Source organism: Ambystoma mexicanum, chromosome 6p (genome assembly GCF_040938575.1).
Source record: "Ambystoma mexicanum isolate Mex_15411 chromosome 6p, UKY_AmexF1_1, whole genome shotgun sequence".
NCBI classification, from domain to species: Eukaryota; Metazoa; Chordata; class Amphibia; order Caudata; family Ambystomatidae; genus Ambystoma; species Ambystoma mexicanum.
In genome coordinates this window covers 58714617-58727867 of record NC_090935.1, presented here as the reverse complement: position 1 = coordinate 58727867, position 13251 = coordinate 58714617, and positions in this window count along the sequence as shown.

Below are 13251 nucleotides of genomic sequence, written 5' to 3'. Positions count from 1 at the left end.
TGTGCTATCATGATCTTAGCTGGGACCTGGCTGTTGCATTTTGCATGCACTATGCTATCTTGGTTTTAGCTATAGTCTGGCTGTTGCACTTTGCATGCAGTGTGCTATCTGCGTTTTAGCTGGAGTTTGGCTGTTGAATTTTGCATGCAGTGTGCTATCTTGGTCGTATCTGGAGTCTGGCTTTTGCATTTTGCATGCAGTGTGTTATTTCTGTCTTAGATGGTGTCTGGCTGTTGCATTTTGCATGCAGTGTGCTTTCTTGGTCTTAGCTTGAGTCTGACTGTTGTATTTTGCATGCGTTGTGCTATTTTGGTCTTAGCTCGGGTTGGCTGTTGCATTTTGCATGCGCTATGCTATGTTGGTCTTAGCTGGAGTCAGTCTGTTGCACTTTGCATGCAGTGTGCTACCTTGGTCTTAGATGGAGTCTGGCTGTTGCATTGTGCATGCAGTGTGCTATCTTGGCGTTAGCTGGAGTTTGGCTGTTGCATTTTGCCTGCTGTGTGCTGTCTTGGTCTTAGCTGGAGTCTGGCTGTTGCATTTTGCCTGCAGTGTGCTATTTTGGCCTTAGCTGGAAGCTGACTGTTGCATTTTGCATGCATTGTGCTTTCTTGGTCTTAGCTGGAGTCTGGCTGTTGCATTTTGCATGTGGTGTGCTATCCTGGTCTAAGGTGGAGTCTGGCTATTGCATTTTGCATGCGGTGTGCTATCTTGGTTTTAGCTGGAGTCTGGCTGTTGTACTTCGCAATCAGTGTGCTATCATGGTTTTAGCTGGGCTCTGGCTGTTGCATTTTGCATTTGGTGTGCTATCTTGGTCTTAGCTGGAGTCTGGCTGTTGCATTTTGCATGTGGTGTGCTATCTTGGTTTTAGCTGGAGTCTGGCTGTTGCACTTTGCATGCAGTGCGCTATCCTGGCCTTAGCTGGAATCTGGCTGTTGCATTTTGCATGCAGTGTGCTAGCTTGGTCTTACCTGGGGCCTGGCAGTTGCATTTTGCATGCACTATTCTTGGTCTTAGCTTGGGTCTGGCTATTCCATTTTGCATGCAGTGTGCTATCTTGGCCTTAGCTGGAGTCTGGCTGTTGCATTTTGCATGCAGTGTGCTAGCTTGGTCTTAGCTGGGGCCTGGCTGTTGCATTTTACATGCGCTATGCTATCTTGGTCTTAGCTGGGGACTGGCTATTGCACTTTGCATGCAGTGTGCTATCTTGGCCTTAGCTGGAGTCTGGCTGTTGCACTTTGCATGCAGTGTGCTATCTTGGTCTTAGCTGGATTCTGGCTGTTGAACTTTGCATACAGTGTGCTATCTTGGCCTTAGCTGGAGTCTGGCTGTTGCACTTTTCATTCAGTGTGCTATCTTGGTCTTAGCTGGATTCTGGCTGTTGCATTTTGCATGCAGTGTGCTATCTTGGTCTTAGCTGGGGTCTGGCTGTTGCATTTTGCATGCAGCATGCTATCTTGGTTTTAGCTGGGGTTTGTCTGTTACATTTTGCATGCAGTGTGCTATCTTGGTCTTAGATGGAGTCTGGCTGTTGCATTGCGCATGCAGTTTGCTATCTTGGCCTTAGCTGGAGTCTGGCTGTTGCATTTTGCCTGCGGTGTGCTGTCTTGGTCTTAGCTGGAGTCTGGCTGTTGTATTTTGCCTGCAGTGTGCTGTCTTGGTCTTATCTGGAGTCTGGCTGTTGCATTTTGCCTGCAGTGTGCTATCTTGGCCTTAGCTGGTAGCTGACTGTTACATTTTGCGTGTGTTGTCCTATCTTGGTGTTAGCTGCTGTCTGGCTGTTGCTTTTTGCCTGAGGTGTGCTATCTTGGTCTAAGCTGGAGTCTGGCTGTGGCATTTTGCATGTGGTGTGCTATCTTGGTCTTAGCTGGAGTCTGGCTGTTGCATTTTGCATGTGGTGTGCTATATTGACCTTAGCAGGAGTCTAGCTGTTGCATTTTGCATGCAGTGTGCTATCTTGGCCGTATATGGAGTCTGGCTGTTGAACTTTGCATGCAGTGTGCTATATTGGTCTTAGCTGGATTCTGGCTGTTGCACTTTGCATGCAATGTGCTATCTTGGCCTTAGCTGGAGTCTGGCTGTTGCACTTTGCATGCAGTGCACTATCTCTGCCTTAGCTGGAATCCGGCTGTTGCACTTTGCATGCAGTGTGCTATCATGGTCTTAGCTGGATTCTGGCTGTTGCATTTTGCATGCAGTGTGCTATCTTGGTCTTAGCCGGAGTCTGGCAGTTGCATTTTGCATGTGGTGTGCTATCTTGGTCTTAGCTGGGGTCTGGCTGTTGCATTTTGCATGCAGGGTGCTATCTTGGTCTTAGCTGGGGTCTGTCTGTTGCATTTTGCATGCAGTGTGCTATCATGATCTTAGCTGGGACCTGGCTGTTGCATTTTGCATGCACTATGCTATCTTGGTTTTAGCTATAGTCTGGCTGTTGAACTTTGCATGCAGTGTGCTATCTGCGTTTTAGCTGGAGTTTGGCTGTTGAATTTTGCATGCAGTGTGCTATCTTGGTCGTATCTGGAGTCTGGCTTTTGCATTTTGCATGCAGTGTGTTATTTCTGTCTTGGATGGGGTATGGCTGTTGCATTTTGCATGCAGTGTGCTATCTTGGTCTTAGATGGAGTCTGGCTGTTGCATTTGGCATGCAGGGTGCTATCCTGGTCTTAGCTGGGGTCTGGCTGTTGCATTTCGCATGTGGTGTGCTATCTTGGTCTTAGCTGGAGTCTTACTGTTGCACTTTGCATGCAGTGTGCTAACTTGCTCTTAGCTTAGTCTGGCTGTTGCATTTTGCATGTGCTATGCTATCTTAGTCTTAGCTGGGGTCTGGCTGTTGCACTTTGAATGCAGTGTGCTATCTTGGCCTTAGCTGGAGTCTAGCTGTTGCATCTTGCCTGCAGTGTGCTGTCTTGGTCTTAGCTCGAGTCTGGCTGTTGTATTTTGCCTGCAGTGTGCTGTCTTGGTCTTAGCTGTAGTCTGGCTGTTGCATTTTGCATGCAGGGTGCTATCTTGGTCTTAGCTGGGGTTGGCTGTTGCATTTTACATGCGCTATGCTATCTTGGTCTTAGCTGGAGTCAGTCCGTTGCACTTTGCATGCAGTGTGCTATCTTGGTCTTAGATGGAGTCTGGCTGTTGCATTGTACATGCAGTTTGCTATCTTGGCCTTAGCTGGAGTCTGGCTGTTGCATTTTGCCCGCGGTGTGCTGTCTTGGTCTTAGCTGGAGTCTGGCTGTTGCACTTTGCATGCAGTGTGCTATCTTGGTCTTAGCTGGATTCTGGCCGTTGAACTTTGCATGCAGTGTGCTATCTTGGCCTTAGCTGGGCTCTGGCTGTTGCATTTTGCATTTGGTGTGCTATCTTGGTCTTAGCTGGAGTCTGGCTGTTGCATTTTGCATGTGGTGTGCTATCTTGGTTTTAGCTGGAGTCTGGCTGTTGCACTTTGCATGCAGTGCGCTATCCTGGCCTTAGCTGGAATCTGGCTGTTGCATTTTGCATGCAGTGTGCTAGCTTGGTCTTACCTGGGGCCTGGCAGTTGCATTTTGCATGCACTATTCTTGGTCTTAGCTGGGGTCTGGCTATTCCATTTTGCATGCAGTGTGCTATCTTGGCCTTAGCTGAAGTCTGGCTGTTGCATTTTGCATGCAGTGTGCTAGCTTGGTCTTAGCTGGGGCCTGGCTGTTGCATTTTGCATGCGCTATGCTATCTTGGTCTTAGCTGGGGTCTGGCTGTTGCACTCTGCATGCAGTGTGCTATCTTGGCCTTAGCTGGAGTCTGGCTGTTGCACTTTGCATGCAGTGTGCTATCTTGGTCTTAGCTGGATTCTGGCTGTTCAACTTTGCATGCAGTGTGCTATCTTGGCCTTAGCTGGAGTCTGGCTGTTGCACTTTGCATTCAGTGTGCTATCTTGGTCTTAGCTGGATTCTGGCTGTTGCATTTTGCATGCAGTGTGCTATATTGGTCTTAGCTGGGGTCTGGCTGTTGCATTTTGCATGCAGCATGCTATCTTGGTCTTAGATGGAGTCTGGCTGTTGCATTGTGCATGCAGTTTGCTATCTTGGCCTTAGCTGGAGTCTGGCTGTTGCATTTTGCCTGCGGTGTGCTGTCTTGGTCTTAGCTGGAGTCTGGCTGTTGTATTTTGCCTGCAGTGTGCTGTCTTGGTCTTAGCTGGAGTCTAGCTGTTGCACTTTGCATTCAGTGTGCTATCTTGGTCTTAGCTGGATTCTGGCTGTTGCATTTTGCCTGCAGTGTGCTATCTTGGCCTTAGCTGGTAGCTGACTGTTACATTTTGCGTGTGTTGTCCTATCTTGGTGTTAGCTGCTGTCTGGCTGTTGCTTTTTGCCTGAGGTGTGCTATCTTGGTCTAAGCTGGAGTCTGGCTGTGGCATTTTGCATGTGGTGTGCTATCTTGGTCTTAGCTGGAGTCTGGCTGTTGCATTTTGCATGTGGTGTGCTATATTGACCTTAGCAGGAGTCTAGCTGTTGCATTTTGCATGCAGTGTGCTATCTTGGCCGTATATGGAGTCTGGCTGTTGAACTTTGCATGCAGTGTGCTATATTGGTCTTAGCTGGATTCTGGCTGTTGCACTTTGCATGCAATGTGCTATCTTGGCCTTAGCTGGAGTCTGGCTGTTGCACTTTGCATGCAGTGCACTATCTCTGCCTTAGCTGGAATCCGGCTGTTGCACTTTGCATGCAGTGTGCTATCATGGTCTTAGCTGGATTCTGGCTGTTGCATTTTGCATGCAGTGTGCTATCTTGGTCTTAGCCGGAGTCTGGCAGTTGCATTTTGCATGTGGTGTGCTATCTTGGTCTTAGCTGGGGTCTGGCTGTTGCATTTTGCATGCAGGGTGCTATCTTGGTCTTAGCTGGGGTCTGTCTGTTGCATTTTGCATGCAGTGTGCTATCATGATCTTAGCTGGGACCTGGCTGTTGCATTTTGCATGCACTATGCTATCTTGGTTTTAGCTATAGTCTGGCTGTTGAACTTTGCATGCAGTGTGCTATCTGCGTTTTAGCTGGAGTTTGGCTGTTGAATTTTGCATGCAGTGTGCTATCTTGGTCGTATCTGGAGTCTGGCTTTTGCATTTTGCATGCAGTGTGTTATTTCTGTCTTGGATGGGGTATGGCTGTTGCATTTTGCATGCAGTGTGCTATCTTGGTCTTAGATGGAGTCTGGCTGTTGCATTTGGCATGCAGGGTGCTATCCTGGTCTTAGCTGGGGTCTGGCTGTTGCATTTCGCATGTGGTGTGCTATCTTGGTCTTAGCTGGAGTCTTACTGTTGCACTTTGCATGCAGTGTGCTAACTTGCTCTTAGCTTAGTCTGGCTGTTGCATTTTGCATGTGCTATGCTATCTTAGTCTTAGCTGGGGTCTGGCTGTTGCACTTTGAATGCAGTGTGCTATCTTGGCCTTAGCTGGAGTCTAGCTGTTGCATCTTGCCTGCAGTGTGCTGTCTTGGTCTTAGCTCGAGTCTGGCTGTTGTATTTTGCCTGCAGTGTGCTGTCTTGGTCTTAGCTGTAGTCTGGCTGTTGCATTTTGCATGCAGGGTGCTATCTTGGTCTTAGCTGGGGTTGGCTGTTGCATTTTACATGCGCTATGCTATCTTGGTCTTAGCTGGAGTCAGTCCGTTGCACTTTGCATGCAGTGTGCTATCTTGGTCTTAGATGGAGTCTGGCTGTTGCATTGTACATGCAGTTTGCTATCTTGGCCTTAGCTGGAGTCTGGCTGTTGCATTTTGCCTGCGGTGTGCTGTCTTGGTCTTAGCTGGAGTCTGGCTGTTGCACTTTGCATGCAGTGTGCTATCTTGGTCTTAGCTGGATTCTGGCCGTTGAACTTTGCATGCAGTGTGCTATCTTGGCCTTAGCTGGGCTCTGGCTGTTGCATTTTGCATTTGGTGTGCTATCTTGGTCTTAGCTGGAGTCTGGCTGTTGCATTTTGCATGTGGTGTGCTATCTTGGTTTTAGCTGGAGTCTGGCTGTTGCACTTTGCATGCAGTGCGCTATCCTGGCCTTAGCTGGAATCTGGCTGTTGCATTTTGCATGCAGTGTGCTAGCTTGGTCTTACCTGGGGCCTGGCAGTTGCATTTTGCATGCACTATTCTTGGTCTTAGCTGGGGTCTGGCTATTCCATTTTGCATGCAGTGTGCTATCTTGGCCTTAGCTGGAGTCTGGCTGTTGCATTTTGCATGCAGTGTGCTAGCTTGGTCTTAGCTGGGGCCTGGCTGTTGCATTTTGCATGCGCTATGCTATCTTGGTCTTAGCTGGGGTCTGGCTGTTGCACTCTGCATGCAGTGTGCTATCTTGGCCTTAGCTGGAGTCTGGCTGTTGCACTTTGCATGCAGTGTGCTATCTTGGTCTTAGCTGGATTCTGGCTGTTCAACTTTGCATGCAGTGTGCTATCTTGGCCTTAGCTGGAGTCTGGCTGTTGCACTTTGCATTCAGTGTGCTATCTTGGTCTTAGCTGGATTCTGGCTGTTGCATTTTGCATGCAGTGTGCTATCTTGGTCTTAGCTGGGGTCTGGCTGTTGCATTTTGCATGCAGCATGCTATCTTGGTCTTAGATGGAGTCTGGCTGTTGCATTGTGCATGCAGTTTGCTATCTTGGCCTTAGCTGGAGTCTGGCTGTTGCATTTTGCCTGCGGTGTGCTGTCTTGGTCTTAGCTGGAGTCTGGCTGTTGTATTTTGCCTGCAGTGTGCTGTCTTGGTCTTAGCTGGAGTCTAGCTGTTGCACTTTGCATTCAGTGTGCTATCTTGGTCTTAGCTGGATTCTGGCTGTTGCATTTTGCATGCAGTGTGCTATCTTGGTCTTAGCTGGGGTCTGGCTGTTGCATTTTGCATGCAGCATGCTATCTTGGTTTTAGCTGGGGTTTGTCTGTTGCATTTTGCATGCAGTGTGCTATCATGGTCTTAGTTGGGATCTGGCTGTTGCATTTTGCATGAACTATGCTATCTTGGTCTTAGCCTGGGTCTGTCTGTTGCACTTTGCATGCGGTGTCCTATCTTGGCCTTAGCTGGAGTCTGGCTGTTGCATTTTGCATGCAGGGTGCTATCTTGGTCTTAGCTGGGGTCTGGCTGTTGCATTTTGCATGTGGTGTGCTATCTTGGTCTTAGCTGGAGTCTGACTGTTGCACTTTGCATGCAGTGTGCTATCTTGGTGTTAGATGGAGTCTGGCTGTTGCATTTGGCATGCAGGGTGCTATCCTGGTCTTAGCTGGGGTCTGGCTGTTGCATTTTGCATGTGGTGTGCTATCTTGGTCTTAGCTGGAGTCTTACTGTTGCACTTTGCATGCAGTGTGCTATCTTGCTCTTAGCTTAGTCTGGCTGTTGCATTTTGCATGTGCTATGCTATCTTAGTCTTAGCTGGGGTCTGGCTGTTGCACTTTGAATGCAGGGTGCTATCTTGGCCTTAGCTGGAGTCTAGCTGTTGCATCTTGCCTGCAGTGTGCTGTCTTGGTCTTAGCTCGAGTCTGGCTGTTGTATTTTGCCTGCAGTGTGCTGTCTTGGTCTTAGCTGTAGTCTGGCTGTTGCATTTTGCATGCAGGGTGCTATCTTGGTCTTAGCTGGGGTTGGCTGTTGCATTTTACATGCGCTATGCTATCTTGGTCTTAGCTGGAGTCAGTCCGTTGCACTTTGCATGCAGTGTGCTATCTTGGTCTTAGATGGAGTCTGGCTGTTGAATTGTGCATGCAGTTTGCTATCTTGGCCTTAGCTGGAGTCTGGCTGTTGCATTTTGCCTGCGGTGTGCTGTCTTGGTCTTAGCTGGAGTCTGGCTGTTGTATTTTGCCTGAGGTGTGCTATCTTGGTCTAAGCTGGAGTCTGGCTGTTGCATTTTGCATGTGGTGTGCTATCTTGACCTTAGCAGGAATCTGGCTGTTGCATTTTGCCTGCAGTGTGCTGTCTTGGTCTTAGCTGGAGTCTGGCTGTTGCATTTTGCCTGCAGTGTGCTATCTTGGCCTTAGCTGGAAGCTGATTGTTGCATTTTGCATGCGTTGTCCTATCTTGGTGTTAGCTGGAGTCTGGCTGTTGCATTTTGCATGTGGTGTGCTATCTTGACCTTAGCAGGAGTCTGGCTGTTGCATTTTGCATGCAGTGTGCTAACTTGGCCGTATATGGAGTCCGGCTGTTGAACTTTGCATGCAGTGTGCTACCTTGGCCTTAGCTGGAGTCTGGCTGTTGCACTTTGCATGCGGTGTGCTATCTTGGTCTTAGCTGGATTCTGGCTGTTGAACTTTGCATGCAGTGTGCTATCTTGGCCTTAGCTGGAGTCTGGCTGTTGCACTTTGCATGCAGTGTGCTATCTTGGTCTTAGCTGGATTCTGTCCGTTGAACTTTGCATGCAGTGTGCTATCTTGGCCTTAGCTGGGCTCTGGCTGTTACATTTTGCATTTGGCGTGCTATCTTGGTCTTAGCTGGAGTCTGGCTGTTGCATTTTGCATGTGGTGTGCTATCTTGGTTTTAGCTGGAGTCTGGCTGTTGCACTTTGCATGCAGTGCGCTATCCTGGCCTTAGCTGGAATCTGGCTGTTGCATTTTGCATGCAGTGTGCTAGCTTGGTCTTACCTGGGGCCTGGCAGTTGCATTTTGCATGCACTATTCTTGGTCTTGGCTGGGGTCTGGCTATTCCATTTTGCATGCAGTGTGCTATCTTGGCCTTAGCTGGAGTCTGGCTGTTGCACTTTGCATTCAGTGTGCTATCTTGGTCTTAGCTTGATTCTGGCTGTTGCATTTTGCATTCAGTGTGCTATCTTGGTCTTAGCTGGGGTCTGGCTGTTGCATTTTGCATGCAGCATGCTATCTTGGTTTTAGCTGGGGTTTGTCTGTTACATTTTGCATGCAGTGTGCTATCTTGGTCTTAGATGGAGTCTGGCTGTTGCATTGTGCATGCAGTTTGCTATCTTGGCCTTAGCTGGAGTCTGGCTGTTGCATTTTGCCTGCGGTGTGCTGTCTTGGTCTTAGCTGGAGTCTGGCTGTTGTATTTTGCCTGCAGTGTGCTGTCTTGGTCTTATCTGGAGTCTGGCTGTTGCATTTTGCCTGCAGTGTGCTATCTTGGCCTTAGCTGGAAGCTGACTGTTGCATTTTGCATGTGTTGTCCTATCTTGGTGTTAGCTGCTGTCTGGCTGTTGCTTTTTGCCTGAGGTGTGCTATCTTGGTCTAAGCTGGAGTCTGGCTGTTGCATTTTGCATGTGGTGTGCTATCTTGGTCTTAGCTGGAGTCTGGCTGTTGCATTTTGCATGTGGTGTGCTATCTTGACCTTAGCAGGAGTCTAGCTGTTGCATTTTGCCTGCAGTGTGCTATCTTGGCCTTAGCTGGACGCTGACTGTTGCATTTTACATGCGGTGTGCTATATTGGTCTTAGCTGGAGTCTGACTGTTGCACCTTGCATGCAGTGTGCTATCTTGGTCTTAGCTCGCGTCTGGCTGTTGCACTTTGCATGCAGTGCACTATCTCTGCCTTAGCTGGAATCCGGCTGTTGCACTTTGCATGCAGTGTGCTATTGTGGTCTTAGCTGGATTCTGGCTGTTGCATTTTGCATGCAGTGTGCTATCTTGGTCTTAGCCGGAGTCTGGCAGTTGCATTTTGCATGTGGTGTGCTATCTTGGTCTTAGCTGGAGTCTGGCTGTTGCATTTTGCATGCAGGGTGCTATCTTGGTTTTAGCTGGGGTCTATCTGTTGCATTTTGCATGCAGTGTGCTATCATGATCTTAGCTGGGACCTGGCTGTTGCATTTTGCATGCACTATGCTATCTTGGTTTTAGCTATAGTCTGGCTGTTGCACTTTGCATGCAGTGTGCTATCTGCTTTTTAGCTGGAGTTTGGCTGTTGAATTTTGCATGCAGTGTGCTATCTTGGTCGTATCTGGAGTCTGGCTTTTGCATTTTGCATGCAGTGTGTTATTTCTGTCTTAGATGGTGTCTGGCTGTTGCATTTTGCATGCAGTGTGCTTTCTTGGTCTTAGCTTGAGTCTGACTGTTGTATTTTGCATGCGTTGTGCTATTTTGGTCTTAGCTCGGGTTGGCTGTTGCATTTTGCATGCGCTATGCTATGTTGGTCTTAGCTGGAGTCAGTCTGTTGCACTTTGCATGCAGTGTGCTACCTTGGTCTTAGATGGAGTCTGGCTGTTGCATTGTGCATGCAGTGTGCTATCTTGGCGTTAGCTGGAGTTTGGCTGTTGCATTTTGCCTGCTGTGTGCTGTCTTGGTCTTAGCTGGAGTCTGGCTGTTGTATTTTGCCTGCTGTGTGCTGTCTTGGTCTTAGCTGGAGTCTGGCTGTTGCATTTTGCCTGCAGTGTGCTATTTTGGCCTTAGCTGGAAGCTGACTGTTGCATTTTGCATGCATTGTGCTTTCTTGGTCTTAGCTGGAGTCTGGCTGTTGCATTTTGCATGTGGTGTGCTATCTTGGTCTTAGCTGGAGTCTGGCTGTTGCATTTTGCATGTGGTGTGCTATCCTGGTCTAAGGTGGAGTCTGGCTATTGCATTTTGCATGCGGTGTGCTATCTTGGTTTTAGCTGGAGTCTGGCTGTTGTACTTCGCAATCAGTGTGCTATCATGGTTTTAGCTGGGCTCTGGCTGTTGCATTTTGCATTTGGTGTGCTATCTTGGTCTTAGCTGGAGTCTGGCTGTTGCATTTTGCATGTGGTGTGCTATCTTGGTTTTAGCTGGAGTCTGGCTGTTGCACTTTGCATGCAGTGCGCTATCCTGGCCTTAGCTGGAATCTGGCTGTTGCATTTTGCATGCAGTGTGCTAGCTTGGTCTTACCTGGGGCCTGGCAGTTGCATTTTGCATGCACTATTCTTGGTCTTAGCTTGGGTCTGGCTATTCCATTTTGCATGCAGTGTGCTATCTTGGCCTTAGCTGGAGTCTGGCTGTTGCATTTTGCATGCAGTGTGCTAGCTTGGTCTTAGCTGGGGCCTGGCTGTTGCATTTTACATGCGCTATGCTATCTTGGTCTTAGCTGGGGACTGGCTGTTGCACTTTACATGCAGTGTGCTATCTTGGCCTTAGCTGGAGTCTGGCTGTTGCACTTTGCATGCAGTGTGCTATCTTGGTCTTAGCTGGATTCTGGCTGTTGAACTTTGCATACAGTGTGCTATCTTGGCCTTAGCTGGAGTCTGGCTGTTGCACTTTTCATTCAGTGTGCTATCTTGGTCTTAGCTGGATTCTGGCTGTTGCATTGTGCATGCAGTGTGCTATCTTGGTCTTAGCTGGGGTCTAGCTGTTGCATTTTGCATGCAGCATGCTATCTTGGTTTTAGCTGGGGTTTGTCTGTTACATTTTGCATGCAGTGTGCTATCTTGGCCTTAGCTGGACGCTGACTGTTGCATTTTACATGCGGTGTGCTATATTGGTCTTAGCTGGGGTCTGGCTGTTGCATTTTGCATGCAGGGTGCTATCTTGGTCTTAGCTGGGGTCTGTCTGTTGCATTTTGCATGCAGTGTGCTATCATGATCTTAGCTGGGACCTGGCTGTTGCATTTTGCATGCACTATGCTATCTTGGTTTTAGCTATAGTCTGGCTGTTGAACTTTGCATGCAGTGTGCTATCTGCGTTTTAGCTGGAGTTTGGCTGTTGAATTTTGCATGCAGTGTGCTATCTTGGTCGTATCTGGAGTCTGGCTTTTGCATTTTGCATGCAGTGTGTTATTTCTGTCTTGGATGGGGTATGGCTGTTGCATTTTGCATGCAGTGTGCTATCTTGGTCTTAGATGGAGTCTGGCTGTTGCATTTGGCATGCAGGGTGCTATCCTGGTCTTAGCTGGGGTCTGGCTGTTGCATTTCGCATGTGGTGTGCTATCTTGGTCTTAGCTGGAGTCTTACTGTTGCACTTTGCATGCAGTGTGCTAACTTGCTCTTAGCTTAGTCTGGCTGTTGCATTTTGCATGTGCTATGCTATCTTAGTCTTAGCTGGGGTCTGGCTGTTGCACTTTGAATGCAGTGTGCTATCTTGGCCTTAGCTGGAGTCTAGCTGTTGCATCTTGCCTGCAGTGTGCTGTCTTGGTCTTAGCTCGAGTCTGGCTGTTGTATTTTGCCTGCAGTGTGCTGTCTTGGTCTTAGCTGTAGTCTGGCTGTTGCATTTTGCATGCAGGGTGCTATCTTGGTCTTAGCTGGGGTTGGCTGTTGCATTTTACATGCGCTATGCTATCTTGGTCTTAGCTGGAGTCAGTCCGTTGCACTTTGCATGCAGTGTGCTATCTTGGTCTTAGATGGAGTCTGGCTGTTGCATTGTACATGCAGTTTGCTATCTTGGCCTTAGCTGGAGTCTGGCTGTTGCATTTTGCCTGCGGTGTGCTGTCTTGGTCTTAGCTGGAGTCTGGCTGTTGCACTTTGCATGCAGTGTGCTATCTTGGTCTTAGCTGGATTCTGGCCGTTGAACTTTGCATGCAGTGTGCTATCTTGGCCTTAGCTGGGCTCTGGCTGTTGCATTTTGCATTTGGTGTGCTATCTTGGTCTTAGCTGGAGTCTGGCTGTTGCATTTTGCATGTGGTGTGCTATCTTGGTTTTAGCTGGAGTCTGGCTGTTGCACTTTGCATGCAGTGCGCTATCCTGGCCTTAGCTGGAATCTGGCTGTTGCATTTTGCATGCAGTGTGCTAGCTTGGTCTTACCTGGGGCCTGGCAGTTGCATTTTGCATGCACTATTCTTGGTCTTAGCTGGGGTCTGGCTATTCCATTTTGCATGCAGTGTGCTATCTTGGCCTTAGCTGGAGTCTGGCTGTTGCATTTTGCATGCAGTGTGCTAGCTTGGTCTTAGCTGGGGCCTGGCTGTTGCATTTTGCATGCGCTATGCTATCTTGGTCTTAGCTGGGGTCTGGCTGTTGCACTCTGCATGCAGTGTGCTATCTTGGCCTTAGCTGGAGTCTGGCTGTTGCACTTTGCATGCAGTGTGCTATCTTGGTCTTAGCTGGATTCTGGCTGTTCAACTTTGCATGCAGTGTGCTATCTTGGCCTTAGCTGGAGTCTGGCTGTTGCACTTTGCATTCAGTGTGCTATCTTGGTCTTAGCTGGATTCTGGCTGTTGCATTTTGCATGCAGTGTGCTATCTTGGTCTTAGCTGGGGTCTGGCTGTTGCATTTTGCATGCAGCATGCTATCTTGGTCTTAGATGGAGTCTGGCTGTTGCATTGTGCATGCAGTTTGCTATCTTGGCCTTAGCTGGAGTCTGGCTGTTGCATTTTGCCTGCGGTGTGCTGTCTTGGTCTTAGCTGGAGTCTGGCTGTTGTATTTTGCCTGCAGTGTGCTGTCTTGGTCTTAGCTGGAGTCTAGCTGTT